Source organism: Hyla sarda, chromosome 2, assembly GCF_029499605.1.
Source record: "Hyla sarda isolate aHylSar1 chromosome 2, aHylSar1.hap1, whole genome shotgun sequence".
Lineage (NCBI taxonomy): Eukaryota > Metazoa > Chordata > Amphibia > Anura > Hylidae > Hyla > Hyla sarda.
In genome coordinates, this window is record NC_079190.1 from 201,464,262 (window position 1) to 201,479,008 (window position 14,747).

Here is a 14,747-nt window from a genome sequence, read left to right on the forward strand (position 1 = left end):
TCTCCCGATTCAGAAAACACCCCATATGGGGGTGAAAAGTGCTCTGCTGGCGCACTACAGGTCTCAGAAGAGAAGGAGTCACGTTTGGCTTTTTGAAAGCAAATTTTGCTCTGGGGGCATGCCGCATTTAGGAAGCCCCTATGGTGCCAGGACAGCAAAAAAAAAACACATGGCATACCATTTTGGAAACTAGACCCCTCGGGGAACGTAACAAGGGGTTAAGTGAACCTTTATACCCCACAGGTGTTTCATGACTTTTGTATATGTAAAAAAAAAATTTTTTTTTTTACCTAAAATGCTTGTTTTCCCAAAAATTTTACATTTTTAAAAAGGGTAATAGCAAAAAATACCCCCCAAAATTTGAAGCCCAATTTCTCCCGAGTACGGCGATACCCCATATGTGGCCCTAAACTGTTGCCTTGAAATACGACAGGGCTCCAAAGTGAGAGTGCCATGCGCATTTGAGGCCTAAATTAGGGATTGCATAGGGGTGGACATAGGGGTATTCTACGCCAGTGATTCCCAAACAGGGGGCCTCCAGCTGTTGTAAAACTCCCAGCATGCCTGGACAGTCAGTGGCTATCTGGCAATACTGGGAGTAGTTGTTTTGCAACAGCTGGAGGCTCCGTTCTGGAAAAAGTGGCGTACCAGACGTTTTTCATTTTTATTGGGGAGGGGAGGGGGCTGTGTAGGGGTATGTGTATATGTAGTGTTTTTTACTTTTTATTTTATTTTGTGGTAGTGTAGTGTAGTGTTTTTAGGGTACAGTCACACGGGCGGGGGGTTCACAGTAGTTTCTCGCTGGCAGTTTGAGCTGCGGCAGAAAATTTGACGCAGCTCAAACTTGCAGCCGGATACTTACTGTAATCCTCCGCCCATGTGAGTGTACCCTGTACATTCACATTGGGGGGGGGGGGGGGGGAACATCCAGCTGTTGCAAAACTACAACTCTCAGCATGGACGGTCTATCAGTGCATGCTGTGAGTTGTAGTTTTGCAACCGCTGGAGGCTCCGTTTTGGAAACAGTGACGTACCAGACGTTTTTCATTTTTATTGGGGAGGGGAGGGGGGCTGTGTAGGGGTATGTGTATATGTAGTGTTTTTTACTTTTTATTTTATTTTGTGGTAGTGTAGTGTAGTGTTTTTAGGGTACAGTCACACGGGCGGGGGGTTCACAGTAGTTTCTCGCTGGCAGTTTGAGCTGCGACAGAAAATTTGCCGCAGCTCAAACTTGCAGCCGGATACTTACTGTAATCCTCCGCCCATGTGAGTGTACCCTGTACGTTCACATTGGGGGGGGGGGGGGAGAAACATCCAGCTGTTGCAAAACTACAACTCCAAGCATGTACGGTCTATCAGTGCATGCTGGGAGTTGTAGTTTTGCAACAGCTGGAGACACACAGGTTGTGAAACACCGAGTTTGGTAACAAACTCAGTGTTTTGCAACCAGTGTGCCTTCAGCTGTTGCAAAAGCTACAACCCCCAGCATGTACGGACAGCGGAAGGGCATGCTGGGTCTTGTAGTTATGCAACAGCCGGAGGCATACTACATTGGCTGGGGATGCTGTGGATTGTAGTTATGCAACAGCTGGAGACACACTGGTTTACTACTTAACTCAGTGTGCCTTCAGCTGTTGCAAAACTATAACTCTCAGCAGTCACCGACAGCCAACGGGCATGCTGGGAGTTGTAGTTATGCAACCACCAGATGCACCACTACAACTCCCAGCATGCACTTTAGCTGATTGTGCAAGCTGGGAGTTGTAGTTACACAACAGCTGAAGGTACACTTTTACATAGAAAGAATGTGCCTTCAGCTGTTGCAAAACTACAAGTCCCAGCATGCCCATAAGGGCATGCTGGGAGTTGTGGTGGTCTGCCTCCTGCTGTTGCATAACTACAGCTCCCAGCATGCCCTTGTTGCATGCTGGGAGCTGTTGCTAAGCAACAGCAGGAGGCTGTCACTCACCTCCAACGATCCAGCAGCACAGGTCAGTCCCTCGTCGTCTCCGCCGCCGCCGCTGCTCCTGGGGCCCCGATCCCAACAGGGACGCCGGGGATCGGGGTCCCCAGCACCGGGGGTCGTCTTCCCGCACCCGCTCACGTCCTCCGAAAGAGGGGCGGAGCGGGTTGCGGGAGTGACACCCGCAGCAGGCGCCCTGATTGGTCGGCCGACGAATCAGGGCGATCATGAGGTGGCACCAGTGCCACCTCACCCCTGCTGGCAATGGCTGTTCGGGGCCGTCTCTGACGGCCCCGATCAGCCAGTAATTCCGGGTCATCGGGTCACTGGAGACCCGATTGACCCGGAATCTGCCGCAGATCGCTGGACTGAATTGTCCAGCGATCTGCGGCAATCGCCGACATGGGGGGACATAATGACCCCCCTGGGCGATATGCCAGGATGCCTGCTGAACAATTTCAGCAGGCATCCGGCTCCGGCTCCCCTCCGGCTAGCGGTGGGGGCCGGAAATGCTCAGGGCGTATCCATACGCCCTCGGTCCTTAAGGACTTGGAAACGGGGGCGTATGGATACGCCCTATGTCCTTAAGGGGTTAAGGACGCCGGGCGTATGCGCGGACCGGGGTGACTGCTGATATCTATCAGCAGGCACCCCGTACAAACCCCTGGGGGTTTTGCTGCTTTTCTGGGTCAATCGGGTCTCTGGTGACCCAGTCACCCAGAAAAAAAGGGTGAATGGGGCTGTCCGAGACAGCCCCATTCACCCTTACCCAGCAGGAGTGAGGTGGCATGGGTGCTGCCTCACGATCACGTGATTGATCGGTCGGAATGACCGATCAATCACAACCCTGCTGGGCGGCGATCGGGACCGTGAAGATGGCGGAGATTGGCACCGGCGGGGGTCTCCTACCTTGCCCTGGTGGCAGCGACAGGAGCAGCAGGATCAGTGGCAGCTGAATCAGCAGCGGCAGCTGGATCAGCGGCAGCAGTGGTGGCGGTCCCAGCGGAAGGATACAGCAGGAGGTGAGGCCTGTTCACTTCCTGCTGTTGCTTAGCAACAAATCGCAGCATGCACAGCCAAAAGGCAGGCTGCGAATTGTAGTTTTGCAACAGCTGGAGTTCCAAATGCAACTCCCAGCATGCTCTAGTCATTGTAGTCTGTGCATGCTGGGGGTTGTAGTTTTGCAACAGCTGGAGGCACTTTTTTTCTATGAAAAAGTGTGCAGCCAGCTGTTGCAAAACTACAACTCCCAGCATGCCCTTCGACTGTCAATGCATGCTGATTGTTGCAGTTTTGCAACAGCTGGAGACACATTGGTTGTTAAACTGAGTTTGTTTTGCAACCAGTGTGCCTCCAGCTGTTGCAAAAATACAACTCCAAGCATGCACTGAGAGACTGTACATGCTGGAAGTTCTAGTTTTGCAACAGCTGGAGGCACACTGGTTGCGAAACACTGAGTAACAAACTCTGTGTTTTGCAACCAATATGCCTCCAACTGTTGCATAACAACTCCAAGCATGTATGGTCTGTCAATGCATGCTGGGAGTTGTAGTTTTGCAACAGTTGGAGGTTTGCCACCCCCCACACCCATGTGAATGTACAGGGTACATTCACACGGGCAGGTTTACAGCGAATTCTGCTGCAAGTTTGAGATGCGAGAAACTCATTGTAAATCTCCGCCCGTGTGAATGTATCCTAAAAACATTCCTTTTTGATCCACACGTTTACCCATAGTTAACATGTTTCTATGGTTACTCCCGTTATCCACGGACTTCCATAAAAGGGCAACGCTATGACGTGAACGTTGAGGCCGGAAGAAGGACGTTCCTACGTCCGAAACAGCCGGCGTAGCCTCTGAGCGCCCCTTACCGTCTTCGTCTATGCCGTGGTGATCCCGGACCTTGGGCCTGCAGCTGTTTACCCGCGGTGAGTGCACGCTACCTCTTTTTAAATGTATTATTGGATACTTTATCTAGTGTGTGCACCCCGCAGGTGCTGCTTTGTAATTTATCGGGTCCGGAGGCTGCCAGTGTACACCAGCGGTATCGTATATCTGCATGTTTAGCTGCACGGTGTGCTCTCTCCTCCTTCAGTGGTTTTAGGCTATTTTGCTCTGCTATTACTTGTTTTTCTGGATTGATGAGCACCCTATTCAGCCTTATTTCTATATATATTATTAAGTTATGGATACAGATACCCCACCAGCTGGAGCCTCTGGCTCCACTAACGCCGATAGACAAGACGCAGGGGCGTTTTTCATGTCCTGCAACTCCCTGGACGAAGTTAAAGTATTCAGTGTAAAAGCTTTAGAATATAGGATTACTTCTCTAGCTGACAAGGAGCTTAGGTCCTTTTGGACAGTGAACTCCTTGAAAGCATATAGAGACAGTGGAAGAGTCCCCAGAGGACTACGATCTTACAAAGTACCATCGCAATTCCATAATAATCCACCATTCCTAGAAGCATGGAATAAAGCCCATCTTACCCACGCAGAAAGCCTGTTGAACATTATACTAGAGCAAACAGAACTTGACTATGTGCGAACTACAGAAGAATTATGTCGCGCAAAAAACGAGTTACGCCTGAGACTAACGGATCATCAAGCCTTCACTTTCTTTAATAATCTTGATAAGAAAATTAAATTAACAGAAATTGAAGTTAAGGAAAAAAAACGTGATAAGTTCCTACGCGATAAAACAGATTATGAGAATAACATGATTTTTTCTTGGCGACAACATCAACCACGTACTCAACGACCTAACAATGGAAACAATAGGAATAACCCGAGAAGACGTGCCCAAAAAAAGAAACATCCATCCGATTATTGGACAACTGATTCTGATACCAGCGACGACAACATGAGAGATACAGGAGCCAAATCTGATTCACATGACACCCCGAACCTCCCTTTAGGAGGAAGACTCGAAGTGGAAGAAGAAAAAGGAAGAGGTCCCACAAGGACCATGGTCAGGAAGAAAACAGTGACCTGGAACTAGGAACAACGAATGTAATAAATATTTCAGGCATAGACCTACCTACCGAATGTATCTTATTATTATCCAAAGGTCTCAATTTTGGCGTGTACGAATCCTTCGACATGCCTCAATTCGAGATTGATCTTTTTAAGGGTGTCCGTAAAATCCAACTACATAAATTCTTTAGCAAAAAAGGGAACAAAACATCAGATGACCCTGTGAGAGAGGGTGAAAGACCCTGCACAATAGGACCATTAGGTTTTATTCCTGCAAGTGGCCTCAATGACGAGGAAATATCACATATTAAAATGCTAGCCGAATTAGCAGATCCACAGACAGAAGACATCGATATAGCAGTGCCAACCCTCGGCTATTCTATGTTTAATAGCGGACGTCAATCTACCTTTAACCCTCCAGTTCCTCCTGGATCACCTCTAGACCTATTTACACAATCTGTTACACAGGATTTGAAATGCCTTATTTATCCAGCTCCACTTAAAAATGTGACTAAGGAGGAACAGAAGATGTTAACCTGGCTCTCTCAACAGAGAAACTTAATAGTAACAAGAGCCGATAAGGGCGGTTCGATCGTCGTAATGTCATCATCTCAATACGAAGGAGAAGCCAAGCGACAGCTGACAGATCGCACTACTTATGAAAAAGTGTTAACAGATCCAACAAGAAGGGTCATGGATACGCTTCGATCTTTTCTTCGTCGAGCCGTTGAAATGGGAGCCTTAAACCACTCTACTGCAGAACGGTTGATACCCGTCGCACCTAAGAAACCTAAATGGTATATTTTGCCGAAGATTCATAAGTCGCGGACCGACCCCCCCGGACGACCTATCGTCGCGGGGATCGGCTCCGCGACTGAATATCTGTCAAAATATATAGAGTGGCTATTACGGCCCCTTCTACCCTCCATTCCTTCATACTTAAAAGACTCCGGCGACGTCCTTCAATATCTACATAATGTCACCTGGACTAACCATTACCATCTTACTAGTATAGACGTTGAGAGCCTGTACACTCGCATCCCTATTGGTGCGGGTGTGCAGGCTGTCAGGTTCTTCCTCAGTCAAGCAGGGAAATCTCCTACTTTCATTAATTTCATATCTGAAGCAATAACCATTATTCTAGAGAATAATTACTTCCAGTATGAGAACCAGTGGTTCCGCCAAAGGACAGGAACTGCAATGGGTACATCGGTCTCCTGTACCTTCGCGAACATCTTTCTTGCAGTATTTGAACATAAATATATATTCTCAACTAACAACACCTATGTCAGCAACATTAAAGGATATAAGCGTTATATAGACGACGTGCTACTCCTATGGGAAGGATCCGAGGACCACTTCAATAGTTTTGTCAGCTATCTAAACACTAACACAATGAACATGCGGTTTACATCCGTCTTCTGTCAAAGTCATCTGGACTTCCTTGATATTAGGATCATTAAAACACCTCAAGGCCTGCACACAGAGGGCTATAGAAAAGAAATAGCCCGCAACAGTTTACTTCATTTTAAGAGTTCACACCCTGCACACACCAAGCGTGCTATTCCCTTTAGTCAATTCTTGCATCTAAAAAGGCTAAATAGTGAGCATGTCTCTTATTTAGCGCAAGCAGAAGATCTAAAAAAACGTTTGTTGGCTCGCGGATACCCTGTCAATATCATCCAGACAGCGTTCAATAAAGTTGAAGAAATGAACAGAAATGATTTGACACAGTACAAAAGATCCAAGAAAAACACGAATCAAGATACAGAGCGTAGATTTACTTTCTCATTTAAGAATACTCAAATGAACGATGTCATAAATTCTACCATCAGACGCCATTGGCATATATTATCTACCGATGAAGACTTGAGACAAGTCACAGCTCTATGTCCGTTAATTACCTACCGGAAGAATCAGACTATTGGTGAGAAACTTAAGCAACATACTTCACCCCTTAATGAATCTTGGCTACAGAACCTTTCTCCAGTAGGTAACCATCGCTGCGGATCCTGCAAATTTTGCAGATTCAACACAGGAGCTAAACATCTCACCCTCGGTGGTTATTCTATTTCTGTTAGACAATTAATCACATGCAAAACCACCTTTGTCGTCTATTACATAATCTGCCCTTGTCACAGATACTACATAGGAAAAACCAAGAGACAACTCTGTGCTAGGTTTCGCGAACATAAATACACGCTCTCCAAAGGAACAGGTCCCCCACGTTTAGCGAAACATCTGCACGAAATGCATAACAACGATGCAGATGTTTTGCGTTTTGGTGGAATCGAAAAAATTCCAGTCCTTAACCAAGGAGGAGATAGAGAGAATATTCTTCTCCAATGTGAAGCCCGGCTGGGCTGAATGAGCGGCTTGACATGTCCCCCTTCTTAAGTTAATTACACTAGTCTCTATCTGCACCTTATTATATTAAGATATTCAATCATACACATTTCTATTTTTCTACCTTCTTTATTATCGTTTGTTCAATCACTATTTACTTATTATTTTGTCCACTTTTTGGGTCTAGCAACTTGCTGCTATTGAAGTCTATACTTTTATTATAGTTAACACTATTTATGTATAGTTTACATTAATAGCTCTATTCTCTTTTATCTGGCAATGGAGCTTATTTCCTTCTTTCTCTATTCACTTTCGCTTTTCCGGACCTTCCTTTTTGATCCACACGTTTACCCATAGTTTACATGTTTCTATGGTTACTCCCGTTATCCACGGACTTCCATAAAAGGGCAACGCTATGACGTGAACGTTGAGGCCGGAAGAAGGACGTTCCTACGTCCGAAACAGCCGGCGTAGCCTCTGAGCGCCCCTTACCGTCTTCGTCTATGCCGTGGTGATCCCGGACCTTGGGCCTGCAGCTGTTTACAGTGCACGCTACCTCTTTTTCATTGTAGTATCCTAAAAACACTACACTACACTAACACATAATAAAGGGTAAAACACTACATATACACATACCCCTACACAGTGTCCCCCCCCCCCCACTCCAATAAAAAAATAGTAATAATGTATTGAACGGCAGTGTTTCAAAAACAACAACTCCCAGTATTGCAGGACAGCCACTGACTGTCAAGACCGTGAGTTTTGCAACAGCTGGAGACACCCTGTTTGGGAAACACTGCCCTAGGGTATTTTTGTGGGGGATTCAAATACCCAATTTAGTCCTCAAATGAGCATGGCGCTCTCCCACATCGGAGCCCTGTCGTATTTCAAGGAAACAGTTTAGGACCACATATGGGGTATCTCCGTACTCAGGAGAAATTGTGTTACAAATTTTGGGGGGCTTTTTCTCCTTTTACCCCTTATGAAAAGGTAAATTTGGGGTCTACACCAGCAAGTCAGATAAAATATATATATATATATTTTTACACTAACATACTGGTGTTGCCCCATACTTTTAATTTTCACAAGCGGTAAAAGGAAAAAAAGACCCCCAAAATTTGTAACGCAATTTCTCCTGAGTACAGAACTACCCCATATTTGGGCGTTAAGTGCTCTGTGGGTGCACAACAAGGCTCAGGAGTGAGAGCGTGCCATGTACATTTGAGGTCTAAATTGGTGATTTGCACAGGGGTGGCTGATTTTACAGCGGATCTGACATGAACACAAAACAATAAATACCCAGATGTGACCCCATTTTGGAAACTACACCCCTCACGCAATGTAACAAGGGGTATAGTGAGCCCTAACACCCCAGAGGTGTTTGACAAATTTCCGTTAAAGTTGGATGTAAAGTGCTCTATGGGCGAACTACAATGCTCAGAAGAGAAGGAGCGCCATTGGGCTTCTGGAGAGAGAATGTGTCCAAAATTGAAGGCCATGTGTGTTTACAAAGCCCCCGTAGTGCCAGAAAAGTGTACACTCCCCCACATGTGACCCCATTTTGAAAACTACACCTCTAGCGTATTGTAATAAGGGGTACAGTGAGTATTTACATCCCACAGGTGTCTGACAGATTTTTGGAACAGTGGTCCGTGAAAATGAAAAATTTAATTTTTCATTTGCACAGCCCACTGTTCCAAAGATCTGTCAAACGCCAGTGGGGTTTAAGTGTTCACTGCACCCCTTCTTAAATTCTGTGAGGGGTGTAGTTTCCAAAATAGGGTCACATGTGGGGGGGTCCACTGTTCTGGCACCGGGGGGGGGGGGGGGGGGGGGGGGCTTTGTAAACGCACAAGGCCCCTGACTTCCTTTCTAAACAAATTCTCAAATAAGCTCAATGGCGCTCCTTCTCTTCTGAGCATTGTAGTTCACCCGCAGAACACTTTACAATCATACTCAGAAGAAATGGGGTAACACATTTTGGGAGGCTTTTTCTCCAATTACCCCTTGTGAAAATGAAAAATTTGGGGTAAAACCAGCATTTTAGTGAAAAAAATCTAATTTTTCATTTTCATGTCCAACTTTAGCGGAAATTTGTCAAGCACCTGTGGGGTGTTAAGGCTCACTGTACCCCTTGTTACATCCCTTGCGGGGCGTAGTTTCCAAAATAGTATGCCATTTTGGGTTTTTTGCTGTTGTGGCACCATAGGGGCTTGCTTAATGAGACATGCCCCCCAAAAACAATTTAAGCAAAATTTGCTTTACAAAAGCCAAATGTGACTCCTTCTCTTCTGAGCATTGTAGTGCGCCCGCAGTGCACTTGATGTCCACACATGGGTATTTCCATACTCAGAAGAGATGGGGTTACAAATTTTGGGGGGCATTTTCTCCTTTAACCCCTTGTAAAAATGTAAAAGTTGGGGGAAAACCAGCATTTTAGTGGAAAAAAAAAATCATTTACACATCCAACTTTAACGAAAAGTCACCAAACACCTGTGGGGTGTTAAGGCTCACTGTACAGCTTATTATGTGCCTTGAGGGGTTTAGTTTCCAAAATGGTATGCCATGTGGGGTTTTCTGCTGTTCTGGCACCATAGGGGCTTCCTAAATGTGACATGCCCCCCAAAAAACTTTTCAGCAAAATTTACTCTCCAAAATCCCATTGTCCCTCCTTCCCTTCTGAGCCCTCTACTGCACCCGCTGAACACTTGACATACACATATGAGATATTTCCTTACTCGAGAGAAATTGGGTTACAAATTTTAGGGGGCTTTTTCTCCTTTTACCCCTTCTAAAATTTCAAAACTGGGTCTACTAGAACATGCGAGTGTAAAAAATTAAGATTTTGAATTTTCTCCTTTACCTTGCTGCTATTCCTGTGAAACACCTAAAGGGTTAACACACTTTCTGAATGTAATTTTGTATACTTGGAGGGGTGCAGTTTTTATAATGGGGTCATTTGTGGGTTATTTCTAATATGAAGACCCCTCAAATCCACTTCGAAACTGAACTGGTCCCTGAAAAATTCCGATTTAGAAAATTTTGTGAAGAATTGGAAAATTGCTGCTGAACTTTGAAGCCCTCTGATGTCTTCCAATAGTAAAAACATGTCAACTTTATGATGCAAACATAAAGTAGACATATTGTATATGTGAATCAATATAATTTATTTGAAAGATTCATTTTCATTTTTCACCAAGAAAGGATGCAAGTAAGAACGAAAATTTACCACTATGTTAAAGTAGAATATGGCACGAAAAAACAATCTTGGAATCAAAACAATCGGTAAAAGCATCCCAGAGTTATTAATGCTTAAAATGACAGTGATCAGAATTGCAAAAAAGGGCTCAGTCCTTAAGGTGAAAAAGGGCTCAGTCCTTAAGGGATTAACCACTTAGGGACTCAGGGTGTACAGGTACACCCAGACGCCCTGGTACTTAAGGACCCAGGGTGTAACTGTACGCCCGTGAAAATTTCGGTCCCCCCCGTGCGCTGGGTGGGGACCAGACCAGGATGATTGCTAATATCTATCAGCAGGCACCCCATGCAAACCCCTGGGGGGTCCTGAGACCGGCAATTTGCGGTGATTCCAGGTCAATCGGGTCTCTGATGACCCGGTCTCTGATGGTCCAGCGGGGTCCCCTCAGAAGTGGCGGCGGCGGTCCCGGCGGCAGGAGTGGTGGCAGCATCGCCGGCGGTCCCGGCGGCAGAATACAGCAGGAGGTGAGGCATGTTAACCTCCTGCTGTTACTTAGCAACAACTCTCAGCATGCACAGCCAAAGGGCATGCTGGAAGTTGTAGTTTTGCATCAGCTGGAGTCCCAACTACAACTCCCAGCATGCCCTTTGGTAGTCTGTGCATTCTGGGAGTTGGAGTTATGTAACACCTGGAGGCACTTTCTATGAAAAAGTGTGCATCCAGCTGTTGCATAACTACAACTCCCTGCATGCACAGACTACCAAAGGGCATACTGGGAGTTGTAGTAGTGTGACTTCAGCTATTACAAAACTTCAACTCTCAGCATGCCCTTTGACTGTCAATGCATGCTTAGTGTTGCAGTTTTGCAACAGCTGGAGACACATTAGTTGTGAAACAGAGTTTGTGTCCTAACTCAGTGTTTCGCTACCAGTGTGCCTCCAGCTGTTTCAAAACTATAACTCCCAGCATGCACTGAGAGACTGTACTTGCTGGGAGTTCTAGTTTTGGAACAGCTGGCGGCACACTGGTTGCGTAACACTGAGTTAAGTAACAAACTCTGTGTTGTACAACCAATTTGCCTCCAGCTGTTGCATAACTACAACTCCCAGAATGATGTTCTGTCAGTGCATGCTGGGATTTGTAGTTTTGCAACAGCTGGAGGTTTGCCCCCCCCCATGTGAATGTACAGGGTATATTCACGCTGGGGGGGGGGGGGGTTACAGTGAGTTTTCTGCGGAAAGTATGAGATGCGGAAAATTTTCCACCGCAGCTCAAACTCACTGTAAACCCCCTCCCGTGTGAATGTTTCCTAAAAACACTACACTACACAAAATAAAAAGTAAAACATTATACAGTAGTCATACCCCCATAAAAAAAAACATCTTGTACGGCATTGTTTCAAAAACGGAGCCTCCAGCTGTTGAAAAACAACAACTCCCAGTATTGCCGGACAGCCACTGACTGCTGGGAGTTTAGCAACAGCTGGAAGCACCCTGTTTGGGAAACACTGCTGTAGGGTATCTCCAAAACAGGCTTCAAATGCGCATGTCGCTCTCTCGCTTTGGAGACCTGTCTTATTTCAAGGCAACAGTTTAGTGCACATATGGGGTATTTGCGTACTCGGGAGAAATTGTGTTACAAATTTTGGGGGGCTTTTTTTTCTTTTACCCCTTATGAAAAGGTAAAGTTGGGGTCTACACCAGCCTGTTAGTGTAAAAAAATTTAATTTTCACAAATACTTTCCAAAATAGTATGCCATGTGTTTTTCTTCTTTTTGCTGTTCCCACACCATAGGGGCTTCCTAAATGCAATATTTCAGAAGCTTTCAGAAAAATTTGCTTTCCAAAAGCAAAATGGTACACCTTCTCTCCTGAGCATTGTAGTGCGCCTGTAGTGCACTTGATGTCCACAAATGAGGTATTTCCATACTTAGAAGAGATGGGGTTACACATTTTGGGGGGCATTTTCTCCTATTACCCATTGTAAAAAATTTTAATTTGGGGGAAAACCATCATTTTAGTGAAAAAGAAAAATGAATTTACACATCCGACTTTAACGAAAAGTCGTTAAACACCTGTAAGGTGTTAAGGCTCACTGTACCCCTTGTTACGTTCCTTGAGGGGCTTCCTAAATGCACTATAGGGGCTTCCTAAATGCAATGTGCCACCCAAAATACACCCATACACATATGAGGTATTTCCTTACTTGAGTGAAATTGGATTACACATTTTGGGGGGCTTTTTCTCCTTTTATCCCTTGTAAAATTTCAAAAACTGGGTCTACAAGAACATGCGAGTGTAAAAAATTAAGATTTTGAATTTTCTCCTTCACTTTGCTGCTATTCCTGTGAAACACCTAAAGGGTTAACACACTTTCTGAATGTCATTTTGAATACTTTGAGGGGTGTAGTTTTTATAATGGGGTCATTTATGGGGTATTTCTAATATGAAGGCCCTTCAAATCCACTTCAAAACTTAACTGGTTCCTGAAAAATTCAGATTTTGAAAATTTTGTGAAAAATTGGAAAATTGATGCTGAACTTTGAAGCCCTTTGATGTCTTTCAAAAGTAAAAACATGTCAACTTTATGATGCCAACATAAATTAGACATATTGTATATGTGAAGCTATATAGAATTTATTTGTTATGTCTATTTTCCTTATAAGCAGAGAGTTTCAAAGTAAAAAAATTAAACATTTTCAAATTTTTCATCAAATTTTGGAATCTTTCACCAAGTATTGACAAAAAATGACCGCTGACATAAAGTAGAATATGTCATGAAAAAACATCAGAATCAGAATGAAAAGTAAAAGGATCCTAGAGTTGTTAATGCTTAAATTGACAGTAGTCAGAAGTGCAAAAAATGGCCAGGTCCTTAAGTTGAAAATGGGCTGGGTCCTTAAGGGGTTAATGTTATGCCTTTTCTAATAGGTCAAAGGACATTGTGGTTAGGGGTATCCTAAATGTACAAATATGTAACAGGTATCATTCAGACACAAATGTTAGCTCTGGAGGCCCATAGAGGCCTTGGTTTTAACAATGCCTTGGATTTATGTGTTTATTTTCTCTTTTACATTCTCTTTCTTGAATACTCTGTTTACATGTCAAGGTCTAAGCTTTAATTGTTAACTTCAATGAAAATCTGTTCTCATAACAAAATTAGATAACAAAACATATTTTTATTTCTGCTTTAAAATATGTTATATAAACAATAAAAACAGAAATGTAATCTGCTCAATTTTAGCATACTTAAAGGGAACCTACAGGAATGATGGAAGATGCCAGTGAGGAATATGCAGAAGTCCTGTTTTTAAGGCTTAAAGTCCAAGACACAAGACGTGAACTGCGTTCACGTCTTGTGTCTTGGACTTTTATCCTTAATAGCAGGACTTCTGCATATTCAATGCTGGTATCTTCCTTCATTCCTGTGGACTCTGGTGTCGCCTATCACCTGCCGTGTTGTGGACAGGACATCCGTATGGTGAGCTGGCTACTTCTTTTTGATTTCTTAAAGCGAACCTGTCAAACCTGTCACACAAAGGAAACCTGTCACACTGTCACAGTGTTTTTATTGCTATGTTTATTTCTGTGAGAGCAGCCTTACTAATGTTACAGGTTCCCCTTAACCCATAACTGGAACTATTTTCTGGCAAGCTGAAAACTAGCTACAATCATTTCCAGTATGCTATAAAATTACCAAATGCATATATTACTTAATATTTTAATAATATAATGAGATAAATCAGTTACATTGATGTACAGAAGGAAGGTGGGATCTATGATCCATAAAATTGTGGTGCTGAGAAGCGCTCCTTTCCAGTGTAGAAGGGTAGAATTGTCATCCACAAAGTTGAGTATTTTGTGAAGCAAAAAAAGTATTTATTCATGCAGGTAATTACAAAGGATAACACTTTTCGAGGGGCGGAGACCCCCTCTTCGTCAGATCCATAGGGTAGGGTATTGGATCTGACGAAGAGGGTGTCTCCGCCCCTCGAAAAGTGTTATCCTTTGTAATTACCTGCATGAATAAATACTTTTTTTGCTTTACGAAATATCCGACTTTGTGGATGATAATTCTACACTTCTACACTGGAAAGGAGCGCTTCTCAGCACTGCAATTTTGCGGATCATAGATCCCACCTTCCTTCTCTACTGACCAGACGTCCAGGACTAGCTCCCGAGACGACCAGGTGCCAACAGCCCTTTTCACTACTACGTGCTTCCCAGGGACCTGGGATCAAAGCTTTCAACGGTGTTGTGTTTGTAACA

At 44.3% G+C, this 14,747-nt stretch overlaps 1 protein-coding gene across 2 annotated transcripts in view; it reads right to left on the minus strand.

The window, feature by feature from the left end:
• Positions 1-14,747, minus strand: part of DMD (dystrophin) — a 2,642,350-nt gene that overhangs the window by 1,003,649 nt on the left and 1,623,954 nt on the right. The gene's annotated exons all lie outside the window — the stretch shown is intronic.